The sequence below is a fragment of the Amaranthus tricolor genome, chromosome 4 (genome assembly GCF_026212465.1).
Source record: "Amaranthus tricolor cultivar Red isolate AtriRed21 chromosome 4, ASM2621246v1, whole genome shotgun sequence".
Classification (NCBI taxonomy): Eukaryota; Viridiplantae; Streptophyta; class Magnoliopsida; order Caryophyllales; family Amaranthaceae; genus Amaranthus; species Amaranthus tricolor.
The window spans coordinates 19,319,315-19,333,785 of NC_080050.1; the positions used below are offsets into that span (position 1 = coordinate 19,319,315).

Sequence of the window (14,471 nt, forward strand, 5' to 3'; positions counted from 1 at the left end):
ATGTTTGGGGTCAAAATCGCAGTTATGGTGGCAAAAAAACCGCATCAAATGAGGTTTTTCCAACTAGTTTGCTAATTGTGTTGCCATTAACTAAGTCGTCGTCGTCATCATCATCATCGTCATCATCATCATCATCATCATCATCATACCCAGTGTAACCCGCTCATAGGAATGTTTGAGCAGGGTCTGGGGAGGAAAGCAAAGCGGAAGCCCATTCTCATCAAGAAGGATGTCGTCAAAGAGTCCCCCGACTCAAAACTAATCCTTCAAAGAACCTTTTTATTCTCTGCCTTTACAAGCCGAGCTGCACTATAAGTTTTACCTATAACAATAATTAACAGATAAATATACATAAAAACTAGGCATATAAAACTGAGCATACAAAACTAAACATATAAATAAAGGAAAAGTAAGAACTAATTAAAAAGAGTCAAAGAGCGATATAAGAAAGGCAAGAAACAAGGACCTCAACAAGTAAGGGGAAAGACTCAGTAATTTAAGATATGAATAAGAAGCCTCCAAGTACCCCTATCCCTGGTCAGGTCCGCAGAGAGTTGTAACTCATGCATGTCCCTTTTTATCTATTTCTCCAATGTTCTCTTAAGTCTTCCTCGACCTCTGTTACCCTCCACTATGATGCTTTCGGTCCTTCTTATAGGGCATCATATGCCTTTCTCTTCACATGCCCAAACCATCTCAACCTATTTTCACGCATCTTTGCAGAAAGAGGGACAACCCCTAACTTCTCTCTGAACTCCTGGTCCCTTATCTATTCCTCATTGTGATGCTGCACATCCACCTCAGCATACGCATTTCTGTAACTTTCATCTTATGTTCAAACGTCTTTTTACTGGCCAACATTTCGTTCCATATAACATAGCAGGCCTAATAGAAACTCTGTAAAATTTACCTTTCACTCTACTAGGAAACTTCTTATCACATAGCACCTTAGCGGCTGCTCGCCACTTAAGCCAACTCGCTTGTATACGGTTAGTAACATCTCTATCAATCTCCGCACTACTTTGAAACACTGATCCTAAATACCTGAACTTTGTCGTACATGCAAGAACTTCACCGCCTATGTTCACCTCAGGTTCACTTATCTAGTCTGTCCCACTAAAGTCGCATCACAAATATTCTGTCTTCTTACGACTTATGAGTAACCCTTTTCCTTCTAGAATTGCCCTCCAATCTTCTAATTTTCTACTAACCTCCTCCTTAGTTTCTGCTATATATTAACACGATATCATCCGTAAATAGCATGAAGAAGGGTACTGTCTCCCAAATAGATTTAGAAATCTCCTCCATAATGATTGTAAAAATGAAAAGACATAGGGCCGATCCTTGATGTAGGCCCCACTTTAACTGGGATAGACTTTGTTAACCCCACCGATGCGTGGATGTTAGTCGAAACTCTGTCATACATGTCTCGTATAGCCTCAATGTAAAGTTGTGAAATACCTCTAGCCTTGAAGCTATCCTAAACAATGTCCCGAGGTGTGCTATCATACGCTTTCTCTAGGTGGACGAACACCATATGCAAATCCTTCTTCCGCTCCCTATATTTTTCCATCAGTCTCTTTAAAACATGAATAATGTCATACAAGAGACGGTGATAAGAAACGGAGGGAGTACTTTCTTTTGGACTTATGATGGTTGCAGATATATGTCCATACTCCATAGTATGATGATAATAATCGATGATCACATTGCTTCGGTTAAATCTTCCAACATAAATGTTTATGGTTATGTATTTTGAGTATTTGAAAATATTTAATGTATTTGGAGTATTTAAGTTAGCTTAAAACTTTGTATTGTATTTTTAGTTTTTATATTGGTAATGCCCGCTTACCTACGGGTCCCACCCGCTAAGAAATTAGGCGGATAGCGACAAGAAAAATAATTCCCGGTTTGAAACTGGCCTAAGTCCGTCGATGAATAACGCTGTAATTGTAACCATATACACATGAGTCATGACACATTAAATACTTGATCGATGATTTTCTTTAATTTTTATTTTTGGGATTGGAAACTTAAAATCTAAAATTCCAGTTTATAGCAACTTGCCAAAGTGAAGTTTGACTAATAAAAAATCTTTGTTTATATTAATGATTAGGAAGTCTTAACCCATGGAGTTGTTAATATAAAAGTACCAAAAATCTTAGGTTATGGAAATCTTTCATGTGCGGTTGCTTTGCTTCTTATAGATATGGACAAATTATGCAAACTCTTGAACACATGATCCCAGTTAGATACATTGATTCTCTTAATTAGTATAATGGCAAGAGGGAGACAATACATTCATAAATTAATTCAACTAACAAATACAGCAACACTATGCCTTAAAATATCATGTTAGTTGGTAAATATCAAATTGATAGGTGCCTTGGAGCATAAGAACACTTTGAGGTTATGTATATGTTGGAGTATGCTCACAAATGCCCCTTTGTCTAAACGAACACTAGATATATATTGACCTATTTTTGAAATTTTGTTTTCTCATACCCTACTCATAATTTTCAATGGGCGGAATACACTGAATATGATAATGATGATTTGAGATTTTGTTTGTAAGGTTCTTTAAGACATGAAAAACTTTTTTATTTGACTAAAAATTTTGAATTAGTTATTTCTCTAAATTTTGTATCAACAATTAGAAAGATTATGTAATCCACGATTAGGTTTTATTTTTGTTATTGTTTCAAAAGCTAACGAACATCCTTCAAGGTTGTGTAGGTCGTAAAAATCAAATGTCTATCGCATGTACAACCCTGAACCACTAGTAATATCTCTTTGGACCAACATTTTCCCCAGAACCTATCTACGAATTTTTGGGGCTCAGAGCGAAGATAAAAATGCACCCTAAAACTTAAGGCGTAATGAATAGTATAATACTTCATTTGTTTATTTACGTTGATACTCTATCAAAACTATAAAATTGATCAGCTTAACTATTATGGATTATATTTTTATCACACTTAAACGGAGTTCTGGAGTACAGTAGATAATTATAATTGCACTAATTGTACCATGCAAATGTATAGTATAAGAGTGCACTTACAAAATTCATATCCGGACTTCTCGTTTAAGAGCAAAAAATCAATTTATGCCATTAATATATTATTATTTATAAATCAAAAAAAGTTTGGCTCATTATTTTTGTAAATATAATATAATATAATATGTACTCCTATAATTTAAAAGAAATTTCCACATTTAGGGTGGTACTAAAAAAAAACGGAGGTAGGAGATGAAGTTGGATGAGGAAGATTGGCCCAAGAATGTTGATAAAAGAGACAAATGAATGGACCAACCCATAATAATTGACATAAAACATTGAGCCTCTTATCTCTTTCTCTCTTGGAACTTGAAAGAGTCAATTATCCATCAAGTGGCAAAGTACCAAATACAAGAATATTGGTGTATTTTTTAAAAAATAGTAATAAATGAAGAGAGAAAATAAATTTTGTGGATAAAATTAAAAGAGAGTTAAAATATGTATGAGATTAAAAGAAAATGGTGGATCATTGTCCAAAAATAAAAATAATGTAAATTAAATAAAACGGACCAAAATGAAAAATGATGCAAATTCAATGGGACGGAGAGAGTATTATCTAATTATCCATTTGTGAAGGAAGCTTAAAGTTCGGTATAAGTGGTTGTCACCCGACTTAAAAAGAAAAATAAATTTGCAACTTACAAGTAAATTGAAAATACTTCACATCTTTTGCGCTAAACTATATTGGACATTTTCTAGGCTGATTAAATGTAGAAATGGGCTCTTATGAAATTCATTAACAAAATAATTCATGATCTTTTAAAGTTTTTAGTAAAAAATAAGATAAATTACAAGAAACTACCTAATGTATATTACTTCTTGTTAATTTGTGTTGTTCATTGATGGATCTTGTGAGAAATTCTTTTGAGTTTATTTTTCTAGGATTTTTTGTTGAATTGTGTTAGTATTAAAAAGAAAGTTGATTCAATATACTCGCTTGTAATTTTAAATTTTTAATTGTCTAAAAGGTTCAACTTTAGTCGGTTTATAAATTTTCTTTTGATTCAATTTGTGGGTTGTTTTGTTGATTTTCACTAATGCTAAAATGAGTTGTTTTATTTTCTCCTATTTAAAAGTTTGAATTTTTTTGTATGATTTGAGCAGTCAACTTAGGTGGGTTTGAGTTAGATTTTATGTGGAGTTTAAATTCTTTTGTTTCTCAACCCATATAGTTGGGATTTTCATTAGTGCTAAAATACAGTTAGTATTATTCAATTTTTAGTTTTGCTTGATTGTTTTTAAGTCACTGCCTAAAATGTTAAAAAATTCATTGTTGTTGAAAATGAGTAAAGGTTGGGAAGAAAGTGTTGGGTTCGTGACGGTCAACCATTCAACTTACGGATCAAATGACGGACATTGTTAAGTGGTAGGTTTTACAAAAAAAAAAAATGTCATATAAGGTAGCTTTTTGCAAAAAAGAATGATATTAGGTAGGTTTTTGTAAAAAGTGATATACATTAGGTAGTTTCTTATGATTCTTCCTAAAAAATATTTTGTATTAGTATAGAAACTCGTGCAATGTAAAAAGTTATTTATATAAAAGTATATATAAATATAAAATTATAAATATAAATGCAATTACGCGTTGTTAGTATAAATTATATAATATTTTTTAAACAACAAATAGAGAATTTTAGAATATATTATGCTTTTAATGGAAAAAAACCAGGTTGTTAGTAAAAATATTAACTAAGGATCTCATACTTTTTAAAGCAAATCTGGATAATTTTCCAACAATGTCATCATAATGATTCTTTGTCATTGTCAAAGTAATTTTTGATTATTCATGTATCTTTTGTTTCCTCATGAAATATTTAGAAAATTAAAATTTGGATGAAGAAACTTTATTAATTAGCAAATACTTCAACATAAAAAAGCAAATTATCTTTAAGAAACTTTAATTGAAAATCTTATATAGCTTTTAAATTCAAAAATATTATATTATGAGAAAATTTTAAAAACATATCTTCTTGTGATATACTACTCATATATTAAAGAATATGTTTATGTAAATTTTGGTAGAAATTATATAGAAAACATATCTTGCAATGATATACTACTCAAAAATATTAATTGCCATGAAATTTAATTCCACCAATAATTATAATCCATTTGGCAAATGGCAAATTAATGTGAAAATGCCATGGGAATTTTTACGGTCTTTTTATTGGACTATATAATATGATTAAAAAGTTTATAAATACAATAAAATATTTGATTGTCACTTAAAAGTTATTATCAATTTAAAAATAGAAAAAATTAAAACTAGGTTGTCCACTCATCGAAGTTCATGATTGAGCCCTCTAGCAAACATTAAAACTAGGTTTGAGCCAAACTAGGCCATTCATTATCAATGCAAAAATATTTGCACCATGACACATCATCGTAGACCCCTAGGGGTATTTGTCCTTCGTATGAATTGAGGTGCTCTATAGGATCCGTGCTTCCATTATACCTGACATGACCAGACAATTCCACCCTTCCCATAGGCTCATTAACTATCTCCTAAGCGAATGGTGAAGCGCTAGGCATCCTAATCTTCTGTGTTAGGGATGAGACAAGTGTTTCTTGTCCCACATCCCTTCTTGTTATTCTCCTCTCTAGGTGGCGTCTCTTGCCCCCTTAGTCTTCTTTTCTTCCTTCTTCATGGCCTCTTTCTTCTTCCTACTCTCTTACTTCAAACTGCTCCTCGTATTGCTCCTTACTTCTAAGAGATTCAGCCTCACTTAAGGTGATTCTGAGACGTCCCCTGGTCCATGGCTATTCTCCTTTCTCCTTCATTTCTTTCACACCTTTCAGGTTAGGGGTGCTTGAGAAGGGTGTGGCATCCTGAAAGGGTGTTCAGGGTATTACTTCTCTTCCCAAGGGGCAGCCTTCCTAGAACCCAGCTTATCTCTGACATCAGACCCTTTAGGTCTTAGTATTTGGTGAACTCTAATCCTTTGCCCCTTGGATGCAGCAGATTCTTCAAGTATAACTCTCCTTAAAGTTCTCTAAGGCCTCTTGCTCAGGGATTGGTTTTGCTAAGGCATGGGTATGGCCTCTACATTTTTGTTTGGAGCCTAGAACAGCTCCTTGGAAACCTAGCCTTTGCCTGGCTAGGACTACTCTTGCCCCAAACTTATCTTTGACCCTTAAAACCATGTGTCCAGCCAGCAGATTTAGGATGAGTTATTATTCCTTCATGAACCTCCAGGCTTGAGTAAGGAAGTTAAGGAATAGTGTAGCAGGGGCGGCAATCTCGATACATAATTAACATTTAATAATAATGTTAATACAAAAATATTGCGGAAGTCTCAAAAATGCTGAACTGTTAAAAACTTAAAATCATAAAAACTGAAACTGTTTAAAACAAAAGTAAAATATTACATCTGATAAGAAATATTGTTTGGTCAAAATGAAAAAAATACATCATCATCAAGTCATCAATAAAGATATAAAAAGCAGCTAAGTTCTCAATAAATAGTAATTGTTGTGGCCTGGATCAGAACTTGAACTAAATCCTGCAAAATGCTGTCATCCATGATACGGATGACAGCCGATTGAATCGGTCAACGGTTATCGCCAATCATAACTTCCTATCCAGCTCAAAATACGGAAAGTATACGCTACATTTACAAAATAATAATTTAAGTACGAACATATAATTAATTGACGGTACCGTATACTTTTACCATATTCTTTTAATGTTCCATACTTTTAAGTCATTAAGATACCATTCTCGATCCTGATAGAAGTACGTTACTATCACTTATACAATTCGGTAATCTTAACACTTAAGTAAGTTCATTTGGTTAATACTCATAACCGTACCTTTTAGCATGGATTTAGCAACTAGTTGTTCTTTTTAACACAAACTCCTTAGGAATACCTTTCAGTGAGTATTGTTCTTTTAAGCACAGTGTACAAACAACAAACTTCGAGCCAAAGATAATACACAAGTAGAAAGAGATCTAACTGTGAAACTCAACGACATGACCTCTACGTTATTAAGTATTGTATGGAAGGAATTAAGAGCTGGGTAACTTGTCTAATATATGATTGCTCCAAGAGATAAAGAGACTAATCAACTCAATATCCTCACAAGGACTAAATAGATAGGAATTGTGACTTCTCTGGATGCAATTAAGTGTATCGCTCGACTCATATTGTTCATAAACACTTCAAACTTCACAAAAAAAGGAGTTTAGTATAAATGTGGATTATAAGCCATATTTACATACCAATTTAGGATGAACCATGCATCCATCTTGCTATCTCGACCATCAACTCTTGCTTTAACTGGTTCTTCTTTTTGACCTTCTTGTCTTTTTCAGTCATTTCTTGTTTCAACCTTTCAATTTCATCTAAGAAGGAAAACTCTTTCCCTGCAAATGCTACCCTAAGTAAATCAAAGAATGTGATTCATTGTTAAAAGAAGTAATCCACTACCACCATTGAAACAAATATTTTAATTTAGTGATTTCGATAAACATAACACATACACTGATCCTTAATTACAAGCTGATCCCTAATTACAAAATTTAGTAAGTAAATCATATATTCCAAAGCTATATAATTCCGAACGATTTAAACAAAATCTTGATTCCAAAAGTTTATCAAAATACTTCATTCCAAAACAATGGTGGCCCTTTTCGATTTGTTATTTACATTAGGTTACATTAGGTTGTTGATTAAATTCAGTAATGTAAATTAATTAGAAGTTTACAAAATCCGATTGTTGATTTGCAATGAAGTAATGTAAATTAATAATCCAAAGGTTACATTAGGTTGTTGGTTTTAAAATACTCACAAAATTCAGTAATGTAAACTAATTATCAGAAGTTTACAAACTTCTGCAATTTGCTTTATCACAAGTTAATCAAATTAATTACTTCATTTCAAAACAATGAAATAGATTATAAAATCATTCGGAATTGATTATTCGGAATTGAGAGATCAAATTGATTATGAATTCTTTATTCGTAAGTTCAATTGGATTTACTGTAAACTAATGAACATAATGTTGGTCATGGTCAGAAATACTTACTAAAAAGATATGAAGGCCCTTAACACTTTCTCAAGTGAAACAAAAACCGAAGGTAATGGTCTGCAACAATGGAGGCGCTTTCAAAATTCCAAAATTTTGGCAGTTGAAATCCTTACCAATTGAAATCGAGTGAAGGGTCTTTCAAAATTCCATTATTGAAATTAGAATAGAAGTGGAGAAGATGGGAAGTTTAGTGTGAGTACTGAGGGGGCGTTTGGTTCGCACAAGGGAATCGGAATGGAATGAGGAAAGGGAATGAAGGAGAAAGGAATGGATTCCCCTAATTTAGCCTAGTCGTTTGGTTGTGTTCAGGAAACGGAATCAATCCCTTTGTGACTGTTTGGTTCAAGTTGGATTAATTGATTCCCTTTCAACAGAGATTAGGAACAACCCAGAAAAGGAACAAAACAATGGCGAAGAACTTCAATTCACTCGAACAACAAAACGATGTTCATCAATGGCGGTACAGAAATCTATGTAGAACAACCCAGAAATCCAATTCATCCTACAAATCCAATTCATCAAAAATCAAAAACGCAACAGAAACGAAATTACAACAAGAATCAAAAACGCAGGCTTTCATCAATGGTGGTACAACACAGATTCAACAAGAACACGAAGAAGAATGGAGGCAGCAAAATCGAGATTGAGAAGAAGAGAAGAGAAGTTGAGGAAGATGAACGAGGCGTGAACAGGTGAACGTGAAATCAGTCGCCACCCCTCACTGATGTTCACTGAGCGAATCAGTTCGTTGTTCGCCTATTCGCACTTCGCAAAGCCACTGCTGGCTGCTACTGCTGCTTCCGTGAACAGGTGAACGTGAAATCAAGACCACCAGACCCATCAACGCCGACGGCCCACCACCAAATCAACCCACCTTCAATTCAAGTTTTGTTTTTATTTCAAGTTTCAAATCTCTTTATATGTTCCTTGTCTCATCGTCGTAGCCTCAACCGAGCAGCCGCCGCCAGCACCGGCCAAATCAACCCAGCCGTCGCAGTTCAGGAAGGATGGAGGCGCGAGGAAGGAGAAATATGGTGAGGAAGGAGGCGCGAGTGAGAAAGGGAAGGCAGCAGCTGTGGGGAAGGGAATGGAATGGGAAAGTGGAGGGGGAGGGAGGGAATGAGGATTACCTCATTTTAGGTAATCCAAAACCTTAATATGGGGAAAGGGAATGATTCTAACTGCGAACCAAACAACATCAAAGGGAATGGGGTATTTCCATTCCCTTTCCCTTTCCTTAATACCCCCCAACCAAACGCCCCCTGAGTGCCGAGAGGGATGAGAGGGTAGAGAAATTTTAGGGAGTTGGCTCATTTTAATGGTTTATTTTAATTTTATTGAAAATTTTGGTATATGGAGAGAAGTAAAAATCTGCATTTTGCGGGTTTTTTTTATAATTGGTTGGGCCACAACTTTTAACTTTGTTGTGCATAATAATATTTTGGGCAACAAAACTATTGATGTTGTAGAACATAGGTGACTTATAGGCGTCACTATTGCATTTTGACGCCCAATATTTCAAATTGTGCCACATTGTATATATTTGTCGCCTAATATGGACTATGTGCCACAAATATATTTGTAGCTCATAACTCAATATATTTGTGGCCCAATATCTTTTTTTTTGTAGTGGCCGAAGAAGGGTGCTCCGGAGTACCTCCTCTGATGATAAATTTAGTAAGTAACTGAGACAGGTTTCCTAATTTTTCTATTAGAGTTCATAGTGTCCTTTTGCTCTAAAAGAAGAAGTATTAGGACTTGTTTACGGATGTGAGATCTTTTCTTTAAGAGTAAGATAGCTGCTTGAGAGTGTGAATGCTTGAATAATAGTTAACTTTCCTTTTAGCTGTGCATGAGACTGTATATATAAAGTAGTGCGCCTTAAAAAGGCGTTTTTGAAACCCTAATTATCGTAATTAGTAAAGAATACCTTTGGGGAATCTTCCAAGGGATGGGGAATTTTCCTAGAGATCGTATAATGGGGTAGGGGGCCATTAGAATGATCTGCAAAAGTCAGGTGGAGCTCATTGATTGGTTAACTTTCACTTTACGGTTGTCTTTTTGTCGTTTAGCATTAAATGCAACTAGTAGAGTAAGAGCTAGGTAGTGGTGTCTCGCCTTATACAAGTATGGTGACCTTTATCACGCGATTACAATTGCCACTTGACATGTCATAAATACGTAAAGACCTTCACTAGGGTGCAAACACCTCTATTATCATTTGTATTCTTCCCAACTCTATTCTACCACTCTTGAGGATCCGACAACTCTACCATCTTTAGGTTAGGTTGGTCTGACCTTGAACAAGGTATTTGTGTCATTCTCAGGGAGTTGAGACCTCTGAGGTGATATTTCTCAGTCTTTATTCTGATCAGGGGAGCAAGCAATGGTCGTTTTCACCTAAGGGAGTCTCAGGAGTGTCAAGATGCTGGGACCTTGTACTAGTTTTAAGCACGTACAACACTTAAATGAATTTCGTGAAGAAAATAAAATGATATAATAGATTTTCCAACTAAAATTACACTATTTAATTTCTATTACTATTCTCACCATAATATCGACAATCAAAGAGGCTGAAGAGTTATACTTTCTCCAACTAAGGTCTCGGTTCTATTCTTACTTAGGCTTGCTTGGATTAGGAGTATATTATTAAGGGTATAAAAGTCAAACTAATGGAATAAAGGTAATTAGAGATGCAAATAAACTAATTAAAATAATTGTTAAAGATAGAATAAGAGTAAATTGTTATGAATGGTATCATGTGTGACTTGAGTGCACAATTGAAGTGTGTATTCATGTGTGTGACTCTTGAGTTGTGGAATCCAAAAGGGTGTAATTATGTGGAAGAGTATTCATGGGAATTATTGGTGTTAATGAAGGTTAATGAAGAAGTAGAAAGGACTTGGTTTATGATTGCTCGATCAGAATTCTGGCAAAGGAAATAGAATGGTCGCTCGACCTATCTGCTCGACCGAGCGAGCCTTATTGGTTGGTCAAGCGGTCAGACAGAATGCATCCAGAAGATATCTGCTGCTCGCTCGACCGAGCCGCTCAACCGAGCGAGCTCTCTGTTCCAGTCGAGCGGTTTCCCTGATGTGCATGGAATGCTGTTTTTCGACCTTTTAAGTTCTTGGAGTTATTTCATATTATTCATTACTCTATATTAACTCTGTATTCAAGTGAGCTATTGACATTCATGTACCTACTACTATATATAGAGCTCTCATACTCTCTCAAACAATACATCAAACACAACCCCTAAGCCAAACACATAGCTTTTTGTTTTATCTCTTACACAATTGTAATACTTCATTTGTAAGTGTTGTTTATACTCTTTTGATATAATATAAACAGAAACTACACACCTCGGAGGACGTAGCCATCATTGGGTGAACCTCCTTAAATCTTTGTGTCTCTTTTGCTTTGTTTACATTATCAAACATTGTTTTGTTCATTGTTGTTTGTATCGTTCTTAACATCGTAACGATTTTTTTGGCAAACATTTGTAATTAGAGATGTAAATGAACTAATTAAAATAATTGTTAAAGATAGAATAAGAGTAAACTAAAAAGAAGAATAAAAAAAAAGGATGATTTCCCTCATTTGGAGGAAAAGATATCCCCCACCCTCCTATATAGTAAATTTATACCTCAAAATAAGGGAACTAATTTTTTTTTTATATATATTTTTCATTACTTTCAAACTAATTCTTCCACCTCTTTAACAATCAAATTCATTTAATCATCTATCTAACTAACTTTATTTTCCTACTTTGATTTCTATTTACCCCGTAAATATTTACACTCAACTCAAGCGGACCTTTAGCCAACCTTTTTCCTTAACCTACTGTTGGACCTCTTAAGTTTTGATGATGACTACACTTAAGCAAATATGTGTTTAGAGATTGTGTGCAGGTCGATATCCGATTATAGTTATGATTGTTGATAGTACCTATGGCTTTGTTCGTGGGAATGTACGTGTCAAAAGAATTCAAGAGATGTTAGAAGAGTTTATCACTTGGGATGTTAAATGGAGACAGGAAGTCTACTGTTCCCAAGTTGGATGTTCTAGCAAAACTGGATTTTGGAGACAGCGCACTGTTCCCAAACTAAAGTCAGCCTACGTTAACTAATAAGTTCTGATTTTTATTTTTTAGTTAATGTATTTAAATTAATTTGTTGCATTTAGTTATTATAGTTAATTGGCAAAAAGTTTTCTAAAAATTACTTTACGTGTGAGTCTCTAAATAAGGATCCTTTATTTTAGGATCTATTTTTAGTAAATATTGGATTTGCTAAAAATAGAAATAGCGGTTATTGAATAGGTCTTAGCTATTATTTTTAACCGGTCTTTATTTTAGATAATAGGTTATCGTGCCTAGTTTTATTAAGTATAACCGTTTCTAAAAATAGCAAAAACGTTCCAGCAGTTAGTACTGGAACAAGAACTATTGCTGAAGAAACTGCTGCTTAAGGGAACAACGGTTATTATTAGGAAACAACGGTTATTATTGCTTTAACCGTATGTTTGATTTATTCAAGGCTTATGGAAATAACCGTTTGACAGTTTAATCCACATCATTCCCATGATCTTTTGACAGGGAATAACGGATTGGAATATTTTTCTATTTTTAGAGATTTTATTTTTTATAAATAGCTAATGAACTCGGCTGTTCCTAAGCGCATGCATTGAAAAAAAAAACGTATAAACTTTGTTATTTTTCATGCGATTATTTTTGGAAATTCTACAAGAAATATTTTGCTTTTAAAAATTGCCAATTAATTCATAATATTTTCTTGTGCAACTCATTGATTTATTTTAGAGAATTTCATTCCTTTTGTAAGGATTTTTGTGAGTACATGTAATTCGACTCGGGTGAGTCTAAGGGGGGAATTTAATAGCTTTGAGTGAAGCTAGTGTGGAGTTTAGCTTTTAGTGAAGCTAAGTTTGTTGCTTTGAGTAAAGCATTTTGAGAGAGAAGAGTTGGCCTAGTTGATTCGCTTCGAGTGAAGTAAGGTGTTTATTGTAATTGTAACTAATTGCCTTAAACATAGTGGAGTTTTTAGAAATCCCAAGGGGTCGTGGTTTTTCCTTCTGTTTAGGCCCAGAAGGTTTCCACGTAAAAATCGTATGTTTCTCTTTTATTCTTTTGCTCTAAGTTTAAGCTTTATTATTTTATACAATTCCCCAAAAATAGGGCAGAAACGCTTAAGCTAGTAACAACAACAATTCACCCCCCTCTTGTTGTTGTTCCCATTCCTAATTGAATCAACACCTACATTATATAATAAAAAAAATATATCATTTAATTATAATCAATATTTTAATTTTTAATTATAATTATATTTTTTAGTTCTTATTCAAAAATTAAATTTATTTTTTTATCTCATACGTACATTTTTCTAATTTTTTTCATAAACAATTCTTATTTATCTATTTTCGTCCCTTTTTTGGTTTGTACAAGAAATATTCTTTTAGTTTTTGCAAATTCCATGAAGGAAAACTGGGCCTGAGAGAAGATATTCAACATGTTAAATTGTTAATCCAATCAAACCTAATCCAAAATAAAAGGATTGAAATTAATTATTTAACCCACTTAAAATAAATGAGTCCACGCAACTTAATCAATTTATATAACTGATTAGATTAAGATAAAAGTCTTTAACTTAACCAATCCGTACGTCTAATCCATTAAGTTATTTCATGTTTATTTTGGTTAACCTATATAACCTTAAGTTAACCTATTCACTACTTTATTTTTACCAGTAATATATTACTTCCTCCTATTCATTTAATGTGTCAAATTTAACTTTTTATCATTTTTTAGGTGGTCCAATGAGATCACATATAAAAGAAAAAGTGTTGTATTTTTAAATTTTAATAGGGGTAAAATAGGATTAATTAGTATGTGTAGAGGTATAAAAAAGTTAAATTAAGAAAGCATAAATTGATAAAGATAATATATTTTAAAATAAAAATAAAACATTTAATATGACTTGATCCAAAAAGAAATATGAGGGAGCATTACACGTCATAAACTTGATCTACCTAATTATCATTTACTATGTGAATGTCATCATACATTTCTTGATAATTTACGATACAAATAATTACCATTTAATATCCAAGTGTTAACATGTGATGTCAACTAAACATTTAGTTTTTACATATTATTAATATTAATGTTAGTTTATTCTTTATTAGAGTTCAAATCATTTGCTAAGTGTGATTTATAATTTCTAGTTTCAGTTGGAACAATTTTTAAGTAAAAGTAATTTGCGAAAATATCTAGCCTAATTTGAAACCTGCTTGCTTGATTAACTAAATAGATATCTTTTTAAGTGTCTTAAATTTGTCCATATATTAATGGGTTATAAATTG

At 33.4% G+C, this 14,471-nt stretch overlaps 1 long non-coding RNA gene across 1 annotated transcript; it reads right to left on the bottom strand.

Annotated features, from left to right (window-relative positions):
* Positions 1 to 5,207: 5,207 nt before the first annotated feature.
* On the bottom strand, positions 5,208 to 9,333 carry LOC130811179 (uncharacterized). Its single transcript, XR_009041129.1, has 3 exons — positions 8,088 to 9,333; positions 7,282 to 7,439; positions 5,208 to 6,571 (listed from the first exon to the last, which is right to left on the bottom strand). It is a non-coding gene; the product is annotated as an uncharacterized LOC130811179 (long non-coding RNA).
* Between the last annotated feature and the right edge of the window lie 5,138 nt (positions 9,334 to 14,471).